Here is a 27,424-nt window from a genome sequence, read left to right on the forward strand (position 1 = left end):
TCAGTGTGCCTGGCACAGATGTTGTTATGCGGGTGGCGGAGGTCTCCCAGAATCTCCCCATTCCACACAAAGAACACAACACAGCCCCTGGAGCCATCCTCACTGTTCTATGTACAAATAGAGGAAGAATGACGAATGAAGAAGAAGAAACTTACCAGATATATACCTTGCCCAAGCCTGGTCTCGCTGAAGCCTGATGAACTAGACTCCCCACTCTAACACTGGTCCACTCACACAAAGGTCACTCCATTTGGCCCTGCCTTATTTTTATTTGCCCTTACTAATGAATTACAATTTGATTTGGACCACCAGAAAAATGCCAAAAGCCTGCGAACGCTCCATTTATATATAAATAAATAAATAAACAAATCTCACTCACAGACCTGTGATTCGCTTCCTCTCTCAAAATATATCTATATCTGAGACTTCTGCCCAGTACTGCATTTGTCAATGTGAAGTGGAGGGTAGTTTGTAAATCTAGCATGAGCAAAGGATGTTGATAATGGTGAGAGTGGAGCACTGTGGGAGGGATCGGGGACAGGTAGCAGAGAAGTGCCAGGATTTTGGGTTTTACAGGTTTAAAATCACTTCCAGCTCTGAGACACCAGACAAGGTAATATGATTTCAAACAATTAGTTTATTCATAATTACTGATTGTCTCTCTTGTATTTCCCGCTCCTTCCCTTCCCCTTTTCCCAACCATGATTCCCCTTTTCCTGTCCCTTCCCACTCTCAGTCCACAACAGAGACCCATATCAGAGTCAGGCTTATCATCACTCATCTATGTCATGGTTTTTTTTTTGTAGCACTGGTACAGTACATAAAATTACTATAGTACTGTGCAAAAGTCATTGGCACCCTAGCTCTGTATAAATATATGACATGGATGAAAATGTAGATGGGTGGGTTAGTAAGTTCACAGATAATTCCAACATTGATGCTATCGTGTAGAAGATTGTCAAGTGATACTGTGGGACATCGAACTGCTGCAGATATTGCCAGAGAAATTGCAGATAGGCCAACAAACTCTCCTCGTATGTTAATCCTTTCCTCCCCAGTATCATTCTTGTAAACTTCCTCTGGACTCTCTCCAATGCCAGCACAACATTTCGTAGGTAAGGGGCCCAAAACAGCCCACAATATTCCAAGTGTGATCTGACCAATGCCTTACAAAGCATCAGCATTACCTACTTGCTCTTATATCTAGTCCTCTCGAAATGAATGCCAACATTTCATTTGCCTTCCTTGCCACCCATTCATACGTCAAAATGCAAGTTTGAGGAATCCTACACGAGAACTCCAAAGTCCCTTTGCATCTCTGATATTTGAATTTTCTCTCCATTTAGAAAATAGTTTCTGCCTTTATTCCTTCTACTGAAGTGTATGACCAATCACTTCCATCTGCCACTTCTATGCCCATTTCCCCAATCTGTCTAAGCCTATCTGCAGACTCCCTTCTTTAACACTACCTGCACCTCCATCTATCTTTGTATTGTCTGTAAACTTGGTATCAAAGCCATTAAATCTATCACCAAAATCACTGATATCTACAGTAACGTGGTTGGCAATCCCAACAATGACATTGGTCACTGGCAGCCAACCAGAAAAGATGCCCTTTATTCCTCCTCTTTTCCTGCTGCAAGTCTGTCCATCTTCAATCCATGCTAGTATTTTTCCTGTACTACGCCGGGTTCTTGACTTTTTTAGCAGCCTGGCACCTTGTCAAAGGTCTTCAGAAAATCCAAGTAAACAACATCCATGGACTCTCCTTTGTCTATGCTGCCTGCTACTTCCTCTAAGAATTCCAATAGATTTGTCAGGCGAGATTTCTCCTTAAGGAAACCATGCTGAACTTGATTTATTTTATCATGTGCTTCCAACATTTTGCAATTGCAGTCAGGCTAACTAGCCTATAATTTCCTATCTTATACCTCCCTCTCTTGTTAAGGAATGGAGTTACATTTTTAATTTTCCAGTCCTCTGCAATCACTCTGGAATCTAATGATTCTTGAAAGATCACTACTAATGCCTCAAACTCTTTAGTTACCTCATTCAAAACCCTGGGGTCTAGTCAACCTGGTCCAGGTTACTTAGCTACCTTCAAACCTTGTAGCTTCGCAAGCACATCTTCCTTAATAATGACAACTATAGTCACTTCTCTCTCCTGACACTTGAATTTCTGACATGGTATTGGTGTCTTCCGTAGTGCAGACTGATACAAAATATTTGAGTTCAGCTGCCATTTTTTGTAATCTATTACTATGACTAGTAGGCATTCCAGAAATCCTCTCTGGGATCCAGCACCAACCTGATTTTCCCAATCTCCCTGCATATTAAAATTCCTCATGACTATCATAAAAATTGCCTTTTATTGCATGCTTTTTCTAGCTTTCATTGTAATTTGTAACCCACATTCTGGCTACTGTTTGGAGGCTGTATATAACTCTCATCAGGAACCTTTTACACTTGCAGTTTCGTAACACTACCCACAAGGATTCTACATCTTTGCATTCTAGGTCACTTCTTTCTTCCTCTCTGCCTACCTGCCTGTCCTTTCGATACAATATGTATCCTTCGATGTTAAGCTTTCAACTGTGATCTTCTTTCAGCTACAACTCACTGATGCCCACAATTTTTAACTGCGCTACAAGGTCTTATACTGTGTATCGTGTGCATTCAAGTATAACACCTTCAATCCTGTATTCATCTCCCTTTTCAATTTTGCTTCCATCTTACCAGAAATTGATTTATTGTCCCTTTCCAAACCTCTCCTGCACCCAGCATCCATTTTACTTTATCATCACTTTTCTAAACTGTTGAACTTACAAATGTGTTCAAAAACACATTTCAACCCTCCCACTGACTGCAATATTGTCCTGTCAGCTGCCTATCCTTTTTCATGGTCTCCTGAGATGCTGCATCTGTTTGTATACGAACTCCTCCACCCTCTGCCCTGTCTCTCTGGTTCCCATCCCCTTGCCAAATTAGTTAAACCCTCTCATGCCCACAGAAACTCATCATTTCTCCTCTAACTATGGAATGCTCTATCACAACTGCACTTCACTTCTTCCTCTTCCTTTCTAAACTACAGAGCCAGACTTTTTCTGCTGGGTGGTTGTACCCTAGCAGTATCCAAAGCATTATGCTTATTATTGAGGCCAACAGCCACAAGGGTACTCTGCACTGACTGCCTATTCCCTATCTCTCTCACCCAGCTACCTATCTCCTGCAACTTAGGGGTGACTGCCTTCCTGTTTCTCCTATCTATCACCTTTTCACTCTCCGGTATGAACCAAAAGTCATCCAGCTATACCTCCAGTTCCCCAACATGGTTTTTAAGAAGCCAGGGCTGGATGTCATTATCAGAGAGAACTGAGAAATTGAGGTTGCCCAGAGTTCCCACATCTCACATGAACACACTACTGACCCTGGATCCATCCTCGGTGCACTCATTATTTATTTTGTACTTAGCAATACTGCATGGTATCAATTCCTCCAACTCTGCGAGTCCGTGCTACCTAATTACACCCATTTCACCAATTAACCTACTAACTCATTTGTCTTTTGTATATGGGAGGAAACCAGAATACTTGGAGGAAACCCACACGTCCACAAAGAGATTGGTCAAACTCCTTACAGCCAGCAGTGGGAAATGAACCCAGGTTACTGGTGCTGTAAAGTGCTATGCTAACCACTACACTACTGGGTCATCCAATGGACAAAGAAAAGAAAACTTACCTAAAGCCTTTGCCTCTTCTCACCCAAGTCTCTTGAGCTGATACCTCAAACTAACTACTCCAACAGTGTCCACACCCAAACAATGACCACTCTGCTTAAACCTAGCTTCATTGACCTTTGCAAATTGCCTAATAAATCACAATGACTGAAGCCCACCAAAAAATTCTGAAAGGCTCCAATCTGTTTATAAATCTAGCTCTGCCTCACCAAAACAAGCCACCACTCACGAGGAAATCAAACACCTAAATACTTTAGGACTGGTGGATTGGTGGTGTTCTTTTTGCTAATAAAGGCTGGGTTTCTCATGTGAATTGAACACATGGGATTAACTGGTTCTCCCAACTGTGGGGTTCAATCAGTACTAAATTGAAATAAATGGCATGATCTGCTCTTTCTGCCTTTCTGAACATAGTGTACAGCACAGGAACACTCAAATTTTGTGTCCTTGCAGAATTTCAGCAAAATAGGTATTCAGAAGACCTAAAACAGGTTTCTCGGAACTCAATTTTGAAATCTAATAATTTAAAGTAATGTTTTGTAACTAATCAGTTAGTTTTCTATCAAAAGGACTAATAGTCTTCACATGATCTGAACATATGTTTTGTCTAAGTGCTTAAAATGTTCATCTTAAATGTCAAGTATTTATGAGTGCCAATTCTGGGATAGTGGCCAATACAGCTGTGTGAAAAGAATTAACTAGTGGGTTAACAAGAAATAGAACAGGTGCAGGCTTGTCGTGTTATATGCATTATGCAGGAACTTCGTGCCATTTTATTTTAATGAAAATGTTTAGTATTACATGCTGGCAAACTCATCATGAATCAAATTTGGTGTGTGATTGTCTATGTAATCTAAATTTCACTCAAATGTGAACAGCAATGAATAACTGAACAAGAAAAGAAATTAAGCATTGCTCTTAAGCCATAGCATAAATATTTGTCCAGTAAGACCTTGATACAACAATATTTGTGCCAGCAGTTCAAATCAAACAATGAGCAGAAAGTTAATGATCACAATTTCATTATACATTAACATTTGGAATTTTCTGTGATCATTGTGTCAATTTTACACATTAGATTGAGTTCTGTAAAACACTGCAAACACAAGTTGATACACAGTCCTTGATACGAGGGGGGGAACATTTTCAGCTGTTCATCAGCAGTACAGATTTTGTAAAATGTACAGTTTAAGCAGAGTAAAAGACTCTCTATGATGTAAAATTAAGAAATAAGAAACCCATTGATTTTTGTATCTCAATTTCCAAAAAGGACAAAAGAGTTATTTAGAAATTTAGGAAGATCCCTATCAATGAAGTGCTGCATGTGTACCTGAAATGAAAATTTCGTGGAATGAACTTTAGGTTTCAAATACAAATGAATTGATTAAACATGTGTTTCTTTTTTCTATTAATCATACCTTTTCATTTTTTCCATCCTGTTTTGTTATGGATCAAAAAAAGCTAGAGGGTTTTTGATTCAGTTAGCTCGATCATGAGCCTTCCAACCAAAGAAGACATTTTCAAAAGGCAATGCCTAAGGGAGGAGGCGTCCATCATTAAGGACCCTCACCATCCAGGACATGCCCTCTTCTCATTACTACCAGTAGGAAGGTGGTACAGAAGCCTGAAAGCACAGACTCAACATTCCAGGAACTGCTTCTCCCTCTTTCATTTTGAATGGTCCATGAACCTATGAACACCACCTGACTATTTTGCACTATTTATTTCTTTTTATATTTCTTGTTGTAACGCAGTAATTTTTGTCTTGCACTGTACTGCCACCACAAAACAACAAATTGTACACTAATATAAAATGCTTGGCATCATAAGAAGCCTTTTTCATATCGGTAGTTGTAAAGTTACCGGAGTGAATCCTCAAAAACGAGGTTATGAAATACCTCGAGGTGCGTGACAAGATTAGGCCCAAGCCAGCATGGTTTCATGAAGGGAAGATCCTGCCTCACCAACCTATTGGAATATTTTGAGGAAATCTTAAATAAGTTTGACAAGGGAGAGGCTGTGGATGTTGTGTATTTGGATTTTCAAAAGGCCTTTGATAAGATGCCGCATAAGAGGCTGCTTAATAAGATGAGAACCCATGGAATTACAGGAAAGATATTGGAATGGGTGGAGCATTGGCTGATAGGCAGAAAGCAAAGGTTGGGAATAAAGGGATCCTATTCTGGTTGGTTGCCGGTTACTAGTGGTGTTCTGCAGGGGTCGGTGTTGGGGCCGCTTCTTTTTACACTGTATATCAATGATTTAGATTATGGATTAAATGGTTTTGTGGCTAAGTTTGCAGACAACACCAAGATAGGTGGAGGAGCAGGAAGTGTTGAAGAAACAGAAAGGTTGCAGAGAAACTTGTTCAGTTTAAGAGAGTGGGCAAAGTGGGCAGATGAGATACAATATTGAGAAATGTATGGTTGTACATTTTGGAAGAAGAAATAATCAGGCAGATCATTATTTAGATGGGGAGAAAATACAAAAATCGGAAGTTTAAAGGGACTTGGGGGTCCTCGTGCAGGATACCCTAAAGGTTAACCACCAGGTTGGATCGGCAGTAAGAAAAGCGAATGCTATGTTGGCATTCATTTCAAGAGGAATAGTGTATAAGAGTAAGGAGGTGTTGATGAGGCTCTATGGGGCACTGGTGAGACCTCATTTGGAATACTGTGTGCAGTTTTGGGCCCCCTATCTTAGAAGGGATGTACTGATGTTGGAGAGAGTTCAGAAGATTTACAAGGATGATTCCTGGAATGCAAGGGCTAACACGAGGAGTATTTGTTGGCTCTTGGACTGTATTCATTACAGTATAGAAGAATGAGAGGGGATCTTATAGAAACATTTTGAACATTGAAAAGGTTGGTCAGAGTAGATGTGGAAAGGCTGCTTCCCTTGGTGGGTGAGTCCAGGACAAGAGGCCACAGTCTTAGAATTGGAGGGTACCCATTTAAAACTGAGATGAGGAGAATTTTTTTTAGCTAGAGCATCGTGGATTTATAGAATTTGTTGCCACATACAGCTGTGGAGGCCCAATCATTGAGGGTGTTTAAGGAGGAGATTGATAGGTATCTAATTAGTCAGGGTATCAAGGGATATGGAGAAAAAGCTGGAAATTGGAACTAGATGGGAGAATACTTTAGCTCATGGTAGAGTGGCGGAGCAGACTCGATGGGCCAAATGGCCAACTTCTGCTCCTTTGTCTTGTAATCTTGTGATGTGTCAGTGATAATAAACCTGATTCTGAGTTTGTTATTTTTAATGAGTATTTTTAGACAGTATAAAACGTATGACTGTACCTGTATATTAGAAGCCTGGTCAGCTTTGTAGCCTGATGATCAGGTGTTTGGACAAACTGCCTCAAACAAGCAGAACATTGAAGAAGTCAGGATCAATCATTCATCATGTGGCATGTCAACTAAAAGATCATAGAGGGGTGAAGAAATTATATTCAGTACAACTGAATGACATTCACATCTAGCACTAGTGAGTGCTTGATTAGTAGTAGTAGTACTAGTGTGATCACTCGAGTTGAGTATGATGTCCTCCTAAGGGATTGTCTATTGGTGGGTCCTCAAGAGACTGTAGAGCCAATCCAGCATCCATATATTTGGTAGAGTGTGGGAGAGAGTAAATGGTGGCTGTGGTTAGTACTTGTTCAGCCTCTCCTCTTGCCACTGTCACTGGGGCACAGCAGAGGGCACTCTCATGTTGTATAGATCCCCTTTGAACAGATTTCCTCCAGGTGTTTCTATTGAGTGCAAGGTCTTTGCAGTTTTTAGAGGTCGCGTTGAATTTCTTCAGGCTGATTTTGATGTTATCTTTGAAGCGTTTCTTTACCCACCAGGGGCTTGATGATCTTCCCTCAACTGGGAGTGAATGTTCTCTTTGGGGAGATGTGAGTTAGGCTTCCAGATGACATCACTTATTGGAGTTGGTGATGCTTTATCATGGTGGAAATGTTGTTCATGTTGGCCTCCTCCAGTATGTTGGTGTTAGTGTGTCTGTCCTTCCAGCCGATCCTCAACATCTTTCATCAAGATCTTTGGTGGTATTGTTTCAGTGCTTGATTACTGTCAAATATAGAAGTGCTTGTTGCACATAAATTTCAAGGACATAGAGCTAGGTCAGATGTCTTAATTTAATCATGGTTAACAGGGTATAACCAAATCTGGTACTCTGGTGATAGTGTAGAAAACATGTGATTCCTTAATGCAAGTATAATAGGGTGCACGATACAATCAAGTTTAGAATATCTTTCTTGCTTAGATGCAAAGCAAAACAAGATGAAATAAATGCTGAAGAAGCAGTATACTTTACAGAAGAAAGGATTTTTCTTAAAAATATATGCTTTTGTACTGCAATTATCAGTTGAAGTCCAGTCCATTAACAGGGCTGTTGACTTCATTACAAAATTGCAAAAAGAAACTACTAGATTGTTATTTATATCTAAACAGCCTAGGGAACAAAGACAGTATTGGATGAGGCTCAATAATCTAATGTTACAAAAGCAATCATCCATGGATTTCACTGGTTTCACAATACAGTCAGATGTTAAAAACTCATTTGTTTCCCAAGAGCATGCCATCACTTTGTTAGGGCAATCATAACAGTTCTTCATTTTAAGTTGTTTGTGATGACTTGACCTTTTATTGCCTTCCTTATGTGAAGTAACGTAATTGGCACATTAGACTCCGAAGTGGATCCATCTGTTTCAATGATGCTGTTCAGCCAGTGTTTGTGCAACAGCCAGAAGTGATAATGAGGACAGCATCCTTGTACCAGTTGGATGGATGATAAAGGTGTTATTTCGTCCAATGCATTCACCAAAGTGCAGTCCTAGGCAGATTGCTAAATGTTCTATCGTGTCCATGAATCATCTAATTGATAAAGGAATGGTAGTTTCAGTTCCAGCCACCTAGGTAACTGGAACATAAAGTCCATGTTCCCAGAGCAATCTGTCAAGGTGGAAACGTATTACAAGAGATGCCAAAATCCAAGGTAAATTTATTATCAAAGTACACATATGTCACTATATACTACCTCAAGATTCATTTTTCTTTGCAGATATTCACAATAGAACAGAGAAATACAGTAGAATCAATGAAAAGCTACACACAAAGAACCAATCAAAGAACAAAGAACCCATCTGCAAAAGAAGACACTGTAAATACAAGCAAAAGCACAAATAATAATGATAATAAATAAATAATATTGAGAACAGGAGTTGTAGAATCCTTGAAAGAGAGCTCAGAGATATGGAACCAGTTCAGTACTGAGGTGAGTGAAGTTACCTGTTACAGTTTGTAACTTCAAAACAATAAACTAATTCAAAGGAAGTCACAGGAGTCCAGAAATGCAGGTCTAACTTTGAGCTTACTTGAAGTAGGGAATGCCTGTGCATGATGTATGCAATTAAAGTATATTTATATATAACCCATAAATAATTATTTAAATGAACAAGAATATTTAACCAAACAATATACATATATATATATATACACAAGATTACTCAAATATTATTGAAATATTAAACACACAGCACTCTTCCCTGCTTTGCTATCAACTCAACTCACTATAGAATGCATCTTAACTATATACACGATATACAATACAACTACAATATACGAATATCCATAGCATAGTATTTGCAAGCAGATTTTGTCTCCCACTTGAAATTCATGCAATAACTTTAATGCTTGCAGAGTAGATTCTGATTCCTTATACTTGCAAAAGCCGAATGCTTACAACTTTCCTGAAGCTCCTTGAACTCTCTTCCAGCTTGAAAACAAGTCACATTTTGCAAGTAACTGTCTGATTAACATGTCAGAAGCTTTCTCTGAAATGTTACCAACAAAAACTGTTGTAGTCAGACTACAGCTTTCACAGTTCCTCTGAGCATTGTGGTCCTTCCTTGGTCCAATATGCGATCTAACCAGAGGCATAGAGGTTGACCGCAACGCCGTTTGCACTCTATTGTGCAATGGTTCATGGTGTACAGCATGTAGACAGTTGTGGCATTGTCCAGTGCCTTTCTTAATTTCCTTTCAATTGGTTTTATTGCAGGTGACGTGGCATGCAAATTGTAGATGGCTCTCTAATCAAGTTGTCATTATTTCAGCCTATTATGCCCCCACATTGCTGGTCCTGCTGTTTTCACCACATACAATCTCAGTGGCTTGTTGGTTGTTGTATTTCACAGTTATGAATGTCATTCCCACAGGAGTTACCTTTTCTCCAGAATAACTTCTTCACTGGATATCTGCAGGCTTCAGCTTGGTATCCTTAAATGCCATTCAAAGTAATTTTGTGGAATAAGTGAAACAGCCAAACCAGCATCCAATTCCATTTTAATTAATTTGCTGTTCACTTCTGGTATAAGCCAATTCACTTGCCTATTGTTCGTTTTCAAATTGTGAACAAGAGTCTTGCCAGTCCTGTGGCACTCTCATCATTGTCAGAGTTTTCATCAACAGTATGCAGATGAGTGCCTTGTCTTTGAAACTAAAACATGACTTTTTATCTTTATCTCTTCTCTTTCTCCATTTATTTCTGACTTCCTAATGTACACTTTGTATATATAACTCTTTCACTTTAGGCTTATAACAGGTTAGCTGTTATTGTGAATACAAACTAAGAGCAACATAACTCTCCAGTGCATGGAAATAACAATGAAAAGGCTGTTTCCAAGAAATAAACAGGTCTGTTGTAAATATGATTTGGATAAACGCAAAACATAAAAGTTTGAATGTTTCTTCTAGGGGAAAATAAGACTATTACCTGTATGAATACTGATACAGCCATGCAAATTATTTTATATATATATATCATGCATGTAATCATTGGAGCATGTTTGCATAATCAATCCAGATGCTTCACTTTGTCTACTCATGGTACCAAAATAGTTCTGCGCTGAAAATCCAGTCCAAGCAAAACATAAATAAAAATCAATGCAATGTCCAAGGGAAAAAATGTTGAACTTTCTCCAATGTCATGTGCTAGCTAACTAACTAAAAGTTATCTGCACGTTCTCCTTGAACCCATAGTCTGTACAAGGATTTTCTGACATCAGTATCTGTTCTTCCAGCTGTGTTCTGTGAGCATTTCATCATGTTCTTCTGCTATATTTGTTGTCCAGTTACATTCTTCTCCTATCTCTTTCTTTGAAAATGGCTACCTGTTCTTTTCCCGTGCTCTCTCTAGAAAAGTTAGGAAGACATAACCTATTGGCTAATTCAACAAGCCTAACTTATTAATCAGCTGAGTTTTTATTTTAAACAGCAAATATGAAAGGCTCCATTGTATAATGTAAATAAAGGAACACTTTTTATATAGATTTGCATGTTGAGGTAAATCTGGAAAAAAAAAGCCCAACAACATAACTGTATTAGTAAATAAAGCATGGTCTTAAAACAGTGTAGTACATATGTGAACTATTTTGTTGCATTTTCTACAAGTTTTGCCCTTAAACCTGCACTTGTCTAGTGTATGTGAACCTCTGCCACAATAGGAACACAAATTAGCCAGGCTAGTTTCTGTTTGGACTTTGTAATTTTGTTTATGCTCACTTTTATATCTGACTGCAACTCAATTGTGTTTTTGTCTGCTGTTTCATTTGAATATAAGTTCCATTTAAATATAAGTCGTGCTTCGGTTAGAAGCCATTTTGAATGTTTTCTTTTAAAAATTCCACAAACTAAACAATTTCTTGGTGCATCATTAAGCATATAACTGAATTGACAATGCTCAGATAATCTCTTCAATTCATCCATGTACACTGAAATAGTCTTCCCTTCCTTTTAATTCCATTTACAAAACTTAAAGATTTCTGCAATCAACAGTGGCTTCAGTTCTAAATGTTCCTGCATTACTTTGATGTGATCAGCCAAGCTAATTTCTGCTGGTCTAGTTGGAATAGTCAAACTTCAAAGCAAACTGTCTGCCCTTAAAGCCAATGAACACAGCAAGATTGGTACTCATTTCTCATTGGCCTTTATATTTGCTTCAAAATATTGTTGAATTAGCTCAGTATACATATTGCAGTTATCTTTTATGTAATCATGTCAACCTTTCTGATGTAGCCAGCCTTTTTTATGAATATTATCACTCTTTAGGAACCCATGAATTTCTCCCCTTTCTGCCTTTTTTTTTAACTTGGCAGTCTGCAAGTAATATACTGTTTTTCATTTAGTTTGAACACCTCACTGCAATGTGTCTATAGTCATCTCAAGTTCATTTTAAAACATAGCTCATCACTAATGTTATATTTTGTTTCTTCAGAACATTAAATTATTTCAGAGGAACACACAGGAGTCTGAAATCTGCCTCCAGTTGCGAGTTTACTTTAGAGGAGGCATGCCCATAGCATGCTGACATACAACCCATAATTAATTACTTAATTATACAAGAATGGTTAATCAAACAATAAATATACAAGATTACTCATATTATTGAAATATTATATACACAACATTATCCATGCTGGTTCAGGAGCCTAATGGTTGAGGAGTTCCTGAACTATTCCTGAGCCTGGTGATGTGGGACCCAAGGCTCCTCTCCTTCCTGATGGAAGCAGAGAGAAGAGAGCATGGCCTGGATGGTGGGTGTCTTCAATGATGGATGTTGCTTTCTTGTGTCAGTGCTCTTTATAAATGTGCTCAGTGGTGGAGAGGGCATTTCCTGTGATGGACTGGGCTTCATCCATTAGTTTTGAAAGCTTATCCATTACTGGGTATTGGTGTTTCCATACCAGGCTATTATGTAATCAGCCAGGATTACACTGTGAATCTATAAAAGTTTGTCTATGTTTTAGATGACATGCAAAATCTGCGCAAATTTCTAAAACAGCTGAGGTGTTGTTGTGCCTTTGTTGGAATGACAATTACATGCTGGTCATAGGACAGATCCTGTGAGATCATAATGCCAATTAATTTAAAGATATTGAAACCCGCCACCTCCAATGCCCTAATGAGGACTGGTTCAGGGTTCTCTGCCACCTTCTTCCTGTAGTTAATAATCATCTCTTTAGTTTTGCTGACATTGAGTGAGAGATTGTTATTGTAGCACCATTCAACCAGATTTTCAATATCCCTCCTATATGCTGATTCATCACCCCCTTTGATTTGTTGGTAATATTCAGGTCCTGATGAAGGGTCTCTGCCTAAAATGTCAACTGTTCATTCATTTCCTGAGATTCTGGCTGACATGATGAGTTCCTCCAGCATTTTATGTGTTATTCTGGATTTCCAGCACCTGCAGAATCTCTTGTGTTTGTAATGTGAACAAAAACTACTCTTATGATCTGTGGTTGTTTTAAGAATTTATTTTTACAAATAACACTATCCAATATATTTAATATGATGGATCATATTAATGAAAAATTCAAATTCAATTATAATTATATTACATGGTCCTATATCACATCTTAAATTAATAAATTAAATTCAACATCTTCCTCCTAACCTTCAAAAAAATTAAAGATTAAAGAGGTTAGCATGATGTTGATTCCACCAAATTTAAATTTAAAAAAGGACTTGATCTATCCGAGAAAATAACGTGACAAACAGACTATGAAATTACTTAGGTCTTAATCAACTCAACAGACACCATCCAATTAACCAGAATACAAATGACTATTCCCATAGTTGAATCTGCATGTGTAAGAGACAATGCATCAGACCAATCATCTGAAAAATATTAGAGAAAAATACACTTTGTTAAATTAGGCCCATGAAATTGCCTAATAGTCATCCAATTACACCTAAAGAGTATCTTGTATGGTAATTTATAAATATTGCTTCAGGATGATTTAATATTGCGTTGTGACATTGCTTAAAGATCAGCAATGTGGAAAAATACTACTTCTACAATGAACAAGGTACTTACTTATGAGGTGTCACAGTTTATTTGAAAAATTGTCACTGAACATAAAATGGGTATGAACAGTGCTCATTCCTGTGAGAAATGAATTTAAAGCAGATTCTCCATGCACCTAGCTCAGATGCTTTCATTGATTTGAGGCAAGAACAAGTAACTTGGGAAAGTGAATGGTTGAAAGGAGCCTTGACTCTGTTAAATTCACATTTTGTGTAGTCTCAATAAGGACCTTTGAAGGATTGATTCATGAATTTGGGAACACTGACAGCTGTCAGTTTGAAATAATATCTCAGTTTTTGATCAGTGTTATATGTAAAAGGAATGTAGATCAGAACAATACTCGTGAAGTGTGTGAAGAAAGTGGTGGAAAGATGATAGTTACACATTCATGTAGCACTGCAGAAGGTTTAATTTACATTTCAGTTCCATAGGGGTAATATTTATAGCATGCTATTTCTAGGGAAATGAATCACAAACATAATCTTTATCCTCATGTTATCATTCCAGTATCGCAATTGAAAAGGATACTTTCTCAATACTAAGCTTTAAAAAGATGAGCAAAACATGAAGTGTAATAGTTTATAATGTGATGAAATTCCTCACCCCAGAAAATGCACATATTGGTGGTGCAATTTATGTCTTTGATAGCTATATGAAATTTTATCTGTCCAATTCGCCTCAGTACCCTAATTCGAATTAAATCACTTGTTGAATGTGAGGTCAAGATGGATGATAATATAAAACCTGGTAATTATCATCTCAGTGTTCATGTGCAAACGTCATTTAATTAGTATGCTCACAATTCTTTCCACCTTCCTATCTGTAGGCCATCAAATTATCCTCCCTTACCTCAAAAAAATATTGTGCAACTCAAAAATATTATCTGCCATTCAGTCATAGAAATAAATGTTGTTGATGTCAACATTTTTATTTGTTAAAGGATACTTTGGCATGTAACCACCTTGTTAATAAAATTGCACAAAAAATGCTAACGGGTACGTTAGTTTTCTTTAAAGGGCAATCTTTTTAATTGGCAAGTTAAATGGTATGGAATAAAGAAAATGTAAAAAAAAATTTGTTGCATCTTACACACCACATTTACTTTAATTTGAATAGCTGGAGTACGGTTAGTTAACATTTAGCAGAGATGAAAAAAACAACAATTCTATAGCTAAATTTTCACTTGAAATGCCCTTGTCCTTTATTATAAAATCAGGAAAACATGGTGTATCTACCTGTAAATAAGTGTACAATGTGTTTTTCTCCCAATTTAAACCTAATCAGAAATGCAATTATGTAAAATGATAAGCTAGTGTTTTAAGTCTTGGCTGTTTCAAGTTAGTTCCCAGATCTGACATTATGATTTGGCATTAATCTTCAATTATAATGTATTATGAACTATAAATCATACTATGGATATTCGTTTCAGTACAATGCTATCAGGGTGCCTTACTAAAATAAATGGCACCAGTTAGAAAAAAGAAACAAATTAAATTCTCTCTGACAGATGTAAAAACATTTCTTTTCTCATTCAAAGAAAAGGAGAGAAGTTCCATTTTATCCCAAATTAATTTGTCACTAGAAATGATTGCTGGGTAACTTAATTATTTTCTGATTGTTGGGCTATACCTTGTGTAAATTGGCTGCTTTCATTTTCCCCTTCACAACTTGGATCATATTTCATGAAATATTTGTCATGATTGAGATGATGAACAATGTTATATAATTACAAGTTCTTTCTTTACCATTGTAGTTCTAACATTGAATGGCATTGTTTAGGAACTGACTGCATTTATCTTTGGTATGTTGAAATATAGCAGCATTTGGTGCTAATAACCAATCAGTTAATCTACAAACAACAAAATTGATACTAGACAAAATCCAGTTTGAAACAGCTCTTCAGGGATCCAAGTATCTGGAAATGCAGAGTGTATCGAATTCCATATCATTCCCCCATATGGCACATAAAAATACTGAACAAGACAGAATTTCTAGGCTTATTTGTATAAAGAGTAAGGTAAACATTAGATTCTTGGTTACTTGAGGGAGAAAAAGAATTGGGTTTGTATCTCAAAATTTGATGTACTTCCATAAAAATAGAAAATTGGCTAAATGAAAATTATTTCCTTCACACCTGGCTAATGAGGTAGCTGGAGACTTTGCTGTCACATAATAGGAGTTAAATTTAATAATGTAAATTAAGACCAACTGAGCAGTCACTGGGAAATATGCATTGGTGTTCCCACTCTGAGCTAGCATGCCATGTTACAAGTCCAAAGCTATCACATTTGTTAAAAGTGAGTTCTTACAATGAGCCTGAACATTCTCATGTCAAACCACTAGAGAACAATTAGTTTGATGAGTTTTCTCCTGGTACTGCAATGTTTCTCAAAGATAATAGTAAATGTTAAGATCCTTCGATATAAATAAAATGTTCACTGAGAGATTATTAACTCAGTGTTGCATGATTAATACTAATTTCAGAGTATTTTTAATGTAAATGATAATGTTCTTTTCCTGCTGTATATTATTTCTATTTTGTTCTTTAATACTCCTTTCTGGTATTATTTTTAATTTAGCTTAACTTCCTTTGAATGCCAAATGTGGAACTCACACCTCTGAGTCAGAAGATGAGAACATCATGCACCAGTCCTGTAGGTGGGGCCTAATCTAAAGAGACAGTTCTATGGAAGGTGAAGGAGTGGAGGTACGTAATTACATATGAAGACATAACTCTACCAATACCGAGAGAATGGAGACCAAAAAGGAGTTGAACGTTTACGATAGGTTATGCTGAGAAGCCTCATTTAACACAGTGAATTAAACATAAAATCCTTCATGTAACCTTGAACTTATTGCCTGCAAGTCAGTGCAATGGATGAACATAATTAATTCAAAGAGAAAGCACAAGTAAATTTACAGCAAAAAAAACCAATGCTGAACCAAAGAAGCAGATATTGAGAAGTAAAGGGATGGGTGATAAAGAAAAGCCAAAAGGTCAGGAAGTGGAATAAAGAATTTTAGGGAACAATCTTTAGATGGTGTGCTCAAGGAGGAATGGAGGAGGCAGGGAAATTGATAAGGTGATGAATTTGGCGGAGAATTTGATAGTGGAGTGGTGGTTATTGGTTATGGGAGCAAGTTCAAAAGGGATCTAAAGGAATGAGATCTATGAATTAAGCAACAAGGCAATATGAGGCCATCTTCAGATAGAACTAAACCTTCCCTGTCAACTCAAAGTTGTAAGCAGTCTAACTGCCATATTTTTTTCAAAGTCTTCCAGCTTGAAAACTGGTCCAGAGAAGCAGAAAGTTTAACAAGGCCTGTCAATGGAAGTGATCTCCATGAGCTGCTGTTTGATAGAGAGAGCCACCATTAGCTTTTACTGTTTTGAAAGATAAATAGGTATGATTTACCTCTTTAGTCTAGATAACACATTTAAATTTATATTATAATGACTGCTAATCTATAATTGTCCACAGGGCAAAATATACTTGAGTAATTTTGAAAAAATAGATTTATTTTTTTCAGAAAACTGATTAACTACCATACACCATTGTGTTCTTCCTGTACTTCTCCATTAACTTATTTATGTTTAATTAATATTAAAAACCTAGAATCACAACAACTGTATAAAATACATTCCCTACTAAAAGAGTGACGCTTTTTTTTCTTGAGAAAATCTTGATAATGAATGGGTCCCTATTTTAGAATAAATCAGCAGTACTTGGGAACAAACAAGAAAAAATCTGCAGATGCTAGAAATGCAAGCAATACACACAAAATGCTAGAGGAACTTAGAAGGCCAGGCAGCATCTAAGGAAAAAAGGTTCGGGCTGAGTCGCTGCCAAAGACCCATATCGACAGCTGTAGAAGTGGATAGAATTACAACATTGATAAGACATTTGGACAGGTACATGGCTAGGGAGAAATAATAGAGAGAAAAAAATCTGGGACATAGATATGTATGTATTAGTTAAATCAAATAAGTAGATAAAATAAGATAGCTGAAAAACATCCCGTGCAAATAATGTCAACTATTAGCAAAACAGCATATATGTTAGAAAGCTCTGGAGATCATAAGAATTAACAAGGAAAATGACAGAAAGGTGGCTCGACAGAAGAACTAGAACTCAAATGTGTAGCAATCTGGTTAGTACGGTAAAGTAAATATTTGAAAGTTATTTTTGTTTTGCAGTGTTTGTAAATTGTTTAGCTACACTCATTTTACAGGTAGACTTCAAAGGTTTAAAGGTTCAAAGACTTCGACAGAGCTAACGAGATGCTGAAGTAGAAATTTTAAAGTAGAAAATTCAAGATTAAAAGAAACAAATGCTTCCTGCAAACAAAAATGAGAACACTGATGAGAAATTTGAAATACTGTAATTGCAGCAAGAGTCAATAGGAGGAAAATAAGTGATGGTTTCAACCAAGTAGTAATCCTGTCTGATGTAAAATACTGATCTCCCTCCTGGCACTTACCCTTGTAAACGGAACAAGTGCTACACCTGCCCTTACACTTCCTCCCTCACCACCATTCCGGGCCCCAGACAGTCCTTCCAGGTGAGGCGACACTTCACCTGTGAGTTGGCTGGTGTGGTACACTACATCCAGTGCTCCCGGTGTGGCCTTTTATATATATTGGTGAGACCCGACGCAGACTGGGAGACTGTTTCGCTGAACACCTATGCTCGGTCCGCCAGCGAAAGCAGGACCTCCCCGTGGCCACACGTTTTAATTCCACATCCCATTCCCATTCTGATATGTCTATCCATGGCCTCCTCTACTGTCAAGATGAAGCCACACTCAGGTTGGAGGAATGACACCTTATATACTGGCTGGGTAGCCTCCAACCTGATGGCATGAACATTGACTTCTCTAACTTCCGTTAATGCCCCTCCTCCCCTTCTTACCCCATCCCCGACATATTTAGTTGTTTGGTTTTTTTCTCTCTCTCTGCCCATCACTCTGCCTGTTCTCCATCTCCCTTTGGTACTCCCCTCCCCCTTTCTTTCTCCCTAGGCCTTCTGTCCCATGATCCTTTCCCTTCTCCAGCTCTGTATCACTTTTGCCAATCACCTTTCCAGCTCTTAGCTTCATCCCACCCCCTCCGGTCTTCTCCTATCACTTTGCATTTCCCCTCCCCCTCCTACTTTCAAATCTCTTAGTATCTTTCCTTTCAGTTAATCCTGACAAAGGGTCTTGGCCCGAAACATCAACAGTGCTTCTCCCTATAGATGCTGCCTGGCCTGCTGTGTTCCACCAGCATTTTGTGTGTGTTGCTTGAATTTCCAGTTTCTGCAGATTTTCTCGTGTTTGGGGTAAAATACTGTATGTTATTTTGTAGTCGAGAAGCTAAATAACCAAATTACCCAAGAGTCTCTGAAAGCACTTGAAGCCCAAGGTAAGATCATTACAGATAATCTAAATAATATACAAGTTAAGCAAAAAGCTAATTTCAGATTAATCCCAATTATTTGAAGAACACAAAGCCAGAAAGGAGTAACATACTGTGTGTCAAACATGAAAATAAACAGAAAGTGACGTAGAGAGTTGGGTGGCAGCAAGAATTTGTAGTTCCTGTGCATTTTATTTATTCTTTTACTGGCTGTTCTATAAATGGTGTCAAATCATGCCTGACTGCATATTTTATTAATATTTCAAATATATTAATGTTAAAACATAGGACTAGATTACTTGTCCACCTTTTCAAGAGTCCATGGTGTAATATGTGACTGAAGTGGTAAACACACTGCTGAATGTAAGACTGAGTATCACCAGGCAGATAATCCTAACTTGGTCCTCAATTCCTATTGATCTTTGTGGCAATAGGAGTAATACAAGTAAACTAATGGTAAAAACATTTTTCAATTGGAAAGCATGCCTAGCTGGATAATGATTAACTCTGATGAATCTGATCTTGTGGCTGACCGTGGTGTCTGCTATAAACAATGGCCTGATGATTCTAATGAACCAGTACAAGATATGGTGGGAAGATAAAATAAAATGGGGTAACCAAGAAACATGATATCAGACTTAAGTGTTGCAGGTCCAGAAATTCAATCAGAAATAGATTTTTCAGCTCTGTGAAATCAATTTATAGCTACACCTTCACCAGAACATGCAATCATGACACTAAAGTAGGCACACCAGGCAGCATAACTTTTGTTTATAGTTTTCCAATTGTTCCTGCACAAAGCACATGGAATGCATCAAAACAAATGCAATAGCCTATTGACATTGACTCTGACATTGATTCATGGATATGCAATTGGTACTAAATGTGGACCCATTACAGTAAAGCAAACCCTGAAGCAATGTTTTAAAAAGGATCAAAAATTACCCATTGATTAGTTTGAGCCATAGTTGGACCAGAACTCATTGCAGTTACTGAAACCACTGAATGTAGTTGAGGATCCAATTTAGATAAGCATAGTGCTCAGGCAAAGCTTTACTTGCAAGTGAACCTGCTTAGTACAGAGCAGGCTTTCCCAAATCTGGGGTCCACAGACCTCTTGCTTAATGGTGTTGGTTCATGACATGAAAAAGGTTGGGAACCCCTCGTGTAGAGCATGACCAGGATCAGGAGGGAAAATCAAATGGCATGTCTCCTCAGGTAATGTACTAAAGGAGACAGAGGGAGCAGCAGAAGGGGGAGCTTTTGTAGGATGATCCATTCTGCAACAATCTCAGTGTATGAGGAGCTTTGCAGCCAGAGGCTAATGTCTTCTAAGTCATCAGTGATCGAGCTCCATCATTGAAGAAAGGCAGAACTCCAGTCATACGTTGCTGCCTTGTCTGTTTGTAGAGATGAAGGTCACTATCACTCTATGCTTTTGGGCAACTCTAGGCTGCAGTTGTTTACAAATGTCACAGATGCATCTTGCTCAGGGAGAAGGGATTTCATCGCCTTATTCATGCTTAAAAACCAGCAGGAGAAATGTAGATTTTCTAGGATTGATAGCTTCCTAAAGGTTCAGGGAATGATAAATAGCACCCCCTGTGGCATTCCAAGTACCACATTCCCAGATGGCACATATCGTGAACCACATGGTCATTAATCTTTGGATATACTCATTGTGCATGAGCAGGAACAACAACAAAATCCTCTTAATCACTGCAATGCACCTGGGATGATCAGGTGACACATTCATCCTGAGGCAGTTCACCCTCTCCATTGCATTTCAGTCATTCTGCCAAATGGACCATTGGCTCCTGGGTATCAACAGCTTCCCTCTCTAACATTGGCTACTCACTATTATGCATGCCCTTGGTAGTGACAGAAAATACAATTACAGCCACAGCCGTAGGACGAGGGAGATGCTTGCTATTTAGATTTGGACAGTTTAGCAGTGCCCTAAAGTGCCCCAGATAGGGTCTCATTCTTTATCAGCATCTGCTGGATGCTTCTTAATCTATTCAAAGTTCAAAGTAATTTTATTATCAAAGAAAATACGTTATCACCTAGTGCCTTGAAATTTATTTTCTTGCAGGCATTTACAGGAAAAAAGTACAACAGAATTTTACAAACAATACATAAACAGATGAAAACTGACATGCATCAATCTGTGATAGAACTGACTGACTGTGCATGAGATGTAGAGGGGCATTGAAAATGAGCCTGTTAGTCATAGAATCAGTTCAGAGTAGTGGTGAAAATTCAAAGTAAATTTATTGTCAGAGTACATGTATGTCACCATATACATGTCTGAGATTCATTTTCATGAAGACATATTAAATACTAAGAAACTCAAGGTATCATTGAAAGATGACATACAAGCTGGACAAACAACCAATGTGCAAAAGACAACAAACTGTACAAATACAAACAAAAGACCAATTATAAATACATAAGCAATAAACATCAAGAACATGAGATGAAGAGTCCTTGAAAGTGAGTCCACAGGTTGATGGACCAGTTCAGTGTTGGGGTGAATGAAATTGAGTGAAGTTATCCACTCTGGTTAAAGAGCCTGATGGCTGAATGTTCCCGAACCTGGTGGAGTGGATCCTGAGGCTCTTTTACCTCCTTGCTGATTGCAGCAGCTAGAAGAGAGAATGTTCTGGACGGTGGGGGTCCTTGATGATGGATGCTGCTTCCCTGTGACAACACTCCTTGTAGATGTGCTCATTGCTAGGAGGCCTTTACCAAAGAAGGACTGGACTATATCCACTAATTTTTGTACGCATTTCTAGTCAAGGGCATCTGGATGCCGCTTTCCAGCAATGGTGCTTCATGTAGATATGCTCAATAGTGAGGAGGGTTTATCCTTGATTGACTGGAGTGTATCCACTACTTCTGTGTTGTCATTTCCATTCAAGGGCATTGGTGTTTCCATACGAGGCTATGATACAACCAATAAATATACTCTCCACCGCAGATCTATAGAAGTCTGTCAAAATTTTATATGACATGCCAAACCTTTGTAAATTTCTAAGTAAGTAGAGGTGCTGCAGTGCTTTAGTTGTAATGACACTTGTGCCCTGGACTCAGGACAAATCCTCTGAAATGATAACAATGAGCAATTTGAGTTGATGAGCATCTCCACCTCTGATGACCTGATGAGGAGTAACTCATAGACCTGTGGTTTCCTCTTCCTGTAGTCAATGAGCAGCTTCTTGGTCTTGCTGACAATTCTGAGTGAGATATTTTTTCAGTCGCACCACTGAACTAGATTTTCAATCTCCCTCCTTTTTTGTCACCACCTTTGACTCGGCAAACAACCGTGGTTTCATCAGGAAACTTAAGTATGGCATTGGAGTTGTCCTTAGCCACACAATTATATATTGTGAGTCGAGCTGGATACCAATGTGGTGCAGCTGTGCTGACTGTGACAGTGGAGATTGTGTTGCCTATCTGTACTTACTGTGGTATGCCAGTGAGGAAATCAAGAATCCATTTGCACTAGGGGTCATTGAGGTTGAGGTTTTGAGGCTTGATGATGACTCATCATGGATACGGCTTTCAAATGTAGTAAAACGCTGTCTTCTTGTTGCTCTCTGACTCTTGTGATGATAGGGAATTATGCACGGATGGCACTGGGATGAAATACATCGCTTGAAGCATTGTAGTCAGAAACAGGTAGCAAGAATGTATAATTCATGGTGAAATCAAATTGGCCAAGGGTTGACTGCGATACATATCCCAGGGTGGTGTGGGCCCAGTGTGGAGATGAACCTTTCAGATAGTCTTTAAGGTGAAGGGAAATGCCTAAAATATTTGTTTATTTAAAAGACAATGTTTTCACCTGGACACCATTGCATCACAAACAAGCTAACTCCAAATAACTAACAAGATAACCCTCATAACCTTGGATCATATCAAAAATCAAATCAAATCAAACATGAGAAAGTCTGCAGATGATGGAAATTCAAACAACACACACAAAATGCTAGTGGAATGCACGACTGTACTTCTTCCTATAGATGATTCCTGGCCTGCTGCGTTGCACCAGCATTTTGTGTGTGTTCTTCAAATCAAATCAAGTTTAGTTTTAATTCAAGCCATACTTGGATACAGCCAAATGAGACACTGTTCCTCTGGGGCCAAGGTGCAAAGACATATACATGCATTCAAAAATAACAAGAATGGGGAAGAAAAGAACATAGTCACATGAGAAAACACATTTTTAGTAAAGACCCTGAGCGACATGTCCCGCAAATCGATGGTTCTTTGCAAAGCAGCCTGAAATTCTTCCAAAATTACACTGGAGGACAGCATCAACAGGAGAGGCAACCCCTAAGCAAGTGCGGATGTCATGCTAGAACACAAGCTTGAGGACTGGGGCTTAGTCCTCACTAGAACCAAGGTGACACTGCTGCCTCGCTGCCTGTCTCCCCACCAAACAAGGGAAGCAGACCTGCGGCATTCAACGCCCGAGAGAGGCTTGCAATTGCCAACGAACCATCCAAGAAAGTCACTCATGGTTTCACTACACGCCGCCTTCACGCCATCTCAAAGGCTAGAGCTTTATAAATCTGCAGCATAACTTCCTGACTTTTGAATGCAGCGCCTCAACTAATAAAGGCAAGCATGCCATATGTCTTCTTAACCATCCTATCAACCTGTGTAACAACTTTCAGGGAGCTATGAACTTGGACACTAAGACCTTCTGTTCATCTACACTGTTAAATATCTTGCCCTTTACAACGTATTGTCTCTTTGCATTTGACCTACCAAGGTGCAACACTTCATATTATGCTTAGAGATAATAGATTAACTTCAAAGTCAACTGCAGAAAGGACTGATTACTTGCAGAGAAAGAGAGGCCAGGAGATGTATTTAAGGTTAACACATTGTTGGCCAGAAGAAACTACAGGCTACAATTAGTGGATTTGATGACTCAAGGACAGGGGAAGCAGACAAAGCAGTTGCATTTGTTTCTGCCCATTTTGTGGACTTTGGGATAATCTAATCGGAGCAATTGAATGTGGACACAATTCAGGTAATGACCTGCTAAACCCGAGACCATTCTCAGATGAGTAGTTACTTATTATGTAAAATACTAGATTTACCAAAGAAGCAATCTGTAATCTCGTTAGACTATGTCTGGGTCACCTCATTTAACTGGTTTGGACCAGTCAAAGCTGAAAGACCCAAATACACAAGGCTGGAGTGGGAAGAACCATGAAACAAAATTGGATGTAGCTCTGGACTAGAACCAGTACAGGCGGCCCTCCTTATCCGCAGGGGATTGGTTCCAGGACCCCCCCGTGGATAGCAAAAAACGTGGATGCACAAGTTGGTGGACATTAGGACCCAGCAGAGCTCGGGACCCGCAGCCCACAGTGTTTCTGTTCTGGAAAATGATCACAACTGAAAATAAAGTGGAAATAATAAAGGAATTGGAAAGACATGAAACCCCATCAGTAATTGGAAAATTGTTAGGCTACAGTTGGTCAATGATCGGAACAATTTTAAAGGATAAAGTGAGAATAATGGAGCATGTGGAGGCCCTGCCCCGATGAAAGCTACAATTATTACTAAGCAACGTAGTGGTTTAATTATTGAAATACATACATTTCTTAAGTGTTTTATATGCATAGAAAGGTAAAATATATACTAAGACAAACGTTTGACTAACTGATGCTAAATAATACCGGATGTACCTGTTCCGACTTAGAGAACTTGCGGTTTTTCTCGATTCCCGATCCATGGTAACCTATGCACATCCTCCTGTATACTTTAAAACATCTCTAGATTACTTATAATACCTAATATAATGCAAATGCTATGTAAATAGTTGTTATGCTATATTGTTTAGGGAATAATGACAAGAAAAAACATCGGTACATGCTGAAACAATAAGTGCTGGAGCGAGAACTTCTGGGTTTTCCCGATCTGCAGTTGGTTGAATTTGTGCATGCGGAACCCATGGATAAGGAGGGCTGACTGTAATAAGGTGACCTAGGTAGGTCAGGTGACCTTGAGCCAAAGGGATGGAGATCCACCGGTTCAACTGATGAGGAACACTATAAGAGTCAGGAGCTCCAAATACATAGGGACAATAACTCTCCAACAACCAGAGACCAACCATCATGGATAAGGGGAACCCCACATATACATGGGGATCAGGACCATGAGGAATGCCTGGCCAGTGTAGACACCTTTCCCGGGTAATACCTTTTCTCTTCATTGACTGTTCATAGAGGGTCAGGGATTCTAGTGTGGGGCACAGGTAGTTAGTTTGTGAACCCATGTGCTTTTAGTGGAGACAATAGAAGTTACTTGTCGGTAAATACAGATTCTCTGTGCCTCACTGGTCATTATTACAAGGGTGATTCTTGTTACAACATGCAGAGTTCCTAACAGCATGCAATATTTATATAATATACATTTTATAATATACCTTCAATAATTTCAAGAAATGTAATGTACATTATCATGAGTAGTGCTTGTAATTACCACTCAGTAGCCATTAACTAGGTACCTTCTGTAACTAATAAAGTGGCCTCTGAGTGTATGATTGTGGTACTGTAGCCCATCCACTTCAAGACTCAACATGCCGCATGTTCAGAAATGCCCTTTTGCACATGACTGTTGCTGCACATGGTTATTTGAGTTACGGTCACCTTCTTGTCAGCTTTAATCAGTCTGACAATTCTCTAATGACTTCTTTCATTAACAAGATAGTTTTGGCCACAGAACTGCCACTCACTGGATGTTTTTGCTTTATTCTTTTGACCTTTCTCTGTAAATTCTAGAGACTGTTAGAAAAGATAGAAAACCTACAGCACAATACAGGCCTTCGGCCCACAATGTTGTGCCGAACATGTCCCTACCTTAGAAATTACTAGACATACCCATAGCCCTCTATTTTTCTAAGCTCTATGTACCTTTCCAAAAGTCACTTAAAAGACCCTATCGTATCCGCCTCCACCGTCATTGCTGGCAGCCCATTCCACACACTCACCACTCTCTGGGTAAAAAACTTACCCCTGACATCTCCTCTGTACCTACTCCCCAGCACCCTAAACCTGTGTCTTCTTGTGGCAACCATTTCAGCCATGGGGAAAAAGCCTCTGACTATCCACACGATCAATGCCTGTCATCATCTTATACACATCTATCAGGTCACCTCCCATCCTCAGTCACTCCAAGGAGGAAAAGCTGAGTTCACTCAACCTATTCTCATAAGGCATGCTTCCTAATCCAGGCAACATCCTTGTAAATCTCCTCTGCATCCTTTCTATAGTTTCCACATCCTTCCTGTAGTGAGGTGACCAGAACTGAGCACAGTACTCCAAGTGGTGTCTGACCAGGGTCCTATATAGCTGCAACATTACCTCTCAGCTCCTAAATTCAATTCCACGATTGATGAAGGTCAATGCACCGTATGCCTTCTTAACCACAGAATCAACCTGCACAGTTGCTTTGAGCGTCCTATGGACTCGGACCCCAAGATCCCTCTGATCCTCCATGTTACCAAGAGTCTTACCATTAATACTATATTCTGCCATCATATTTCACCTACCAAACTGAACCACTTCACACTTATCTGGGTTGAACTCCATCTGCCACTTCTCAGCCCAGACTGTTGTGCATGAAAAACCCAGATCAGCAGTTTCTGAGATAATCAAGCCACACTGCCTGGCACCAATTATCATTCTACAGTCAAAGTCACATTTCTTCACTACTCTCATGTTTGGTTTGAAGAACAACTGAACCTCTTGAGCATGACTGCATGCTTCAGTCAATCATCCTGCCACATGATTGGCTGATGAGATGTTTGCATTAATGAGCAAGTATGCAGCTGCACCTTATAAAATGGCCACTGAGTGTATGTTATTTCATGTGTGGTTTGGATGGGTTTTAGTAAACTATACTTGTTCAGATTTGCATTGCTCTGGAGGCTTTATCTGATTTTGCATATCCTGTCAGTTTCAGACCAAACTCAGAAATTAAAATAGCAGCCGGATAATCTACTCTCATTTCAAATTATTAAGTACTGTAGCAGTCATCTTTGGTATAGGATAAAAGTACAGTGCAAATTTTTCTTTAAAATTTTGTTTTTCTCTCCTGTTAAGGGTAATAGTCAATGTTTCTATTTTAATGTGTGTAGGAGTCATGTGCTCAGCTGTGCATTTATTATGTGTATTATGGTAACTGGTTACATCAGTGGGAGTGTGATAAAAGCGAAGGAGATAAGTTACGTATTCAGGCTTACTTCATGGCAGTTTGTAGCTTTGGACTGTAGAGATCATAACTAATACTTCATTGTATGTTTGCTAATTACTAATGAAGGAATAAAATAGGGAATTTGACCCTTTGGAACAACCATTGGAGTTGTGGGCATGTCATGCAAATAT

General features: G+C 38.7%; 1 long non-coding RNA gene across 1 annotated transcript in view; it reads left to right on the forward strand.

Moving 5' to 3' along the window:
- The window catches only part of LOC140737496 (uncharacterized), a 77,781-nt gene that overhangs the window by 32,485 nt on the left and 17,872 nt on the right, over positions 1 to 27,424 (forward strand). The window contains exon 2 of the long non-coding RNA XR_012101173.1: positions 16,195 to 16,322. This is a non-coding gene — a long non-coding RNA (uncharacterized lncRNA). The remainder of the gene's footprint in view (positions 1 to 16,194; positions 16,323 to 27,424) is intronic.

This window comes from Hemitrygon akajei, chromosome 13, assembly GCF_048418815.1.
Source record: "Hemitrygon akajei chromosome 13, sHemAka1.3, whole genome shotgun sequence".
NCBI classification, from domain to species: domain Eukaryota; kingdom Metazoa; phylum Chordata; class Chondrichthyes; order Myliobatiformes; family Dasyatidae; genus Hemitrygon; species Hemitrygon akajei.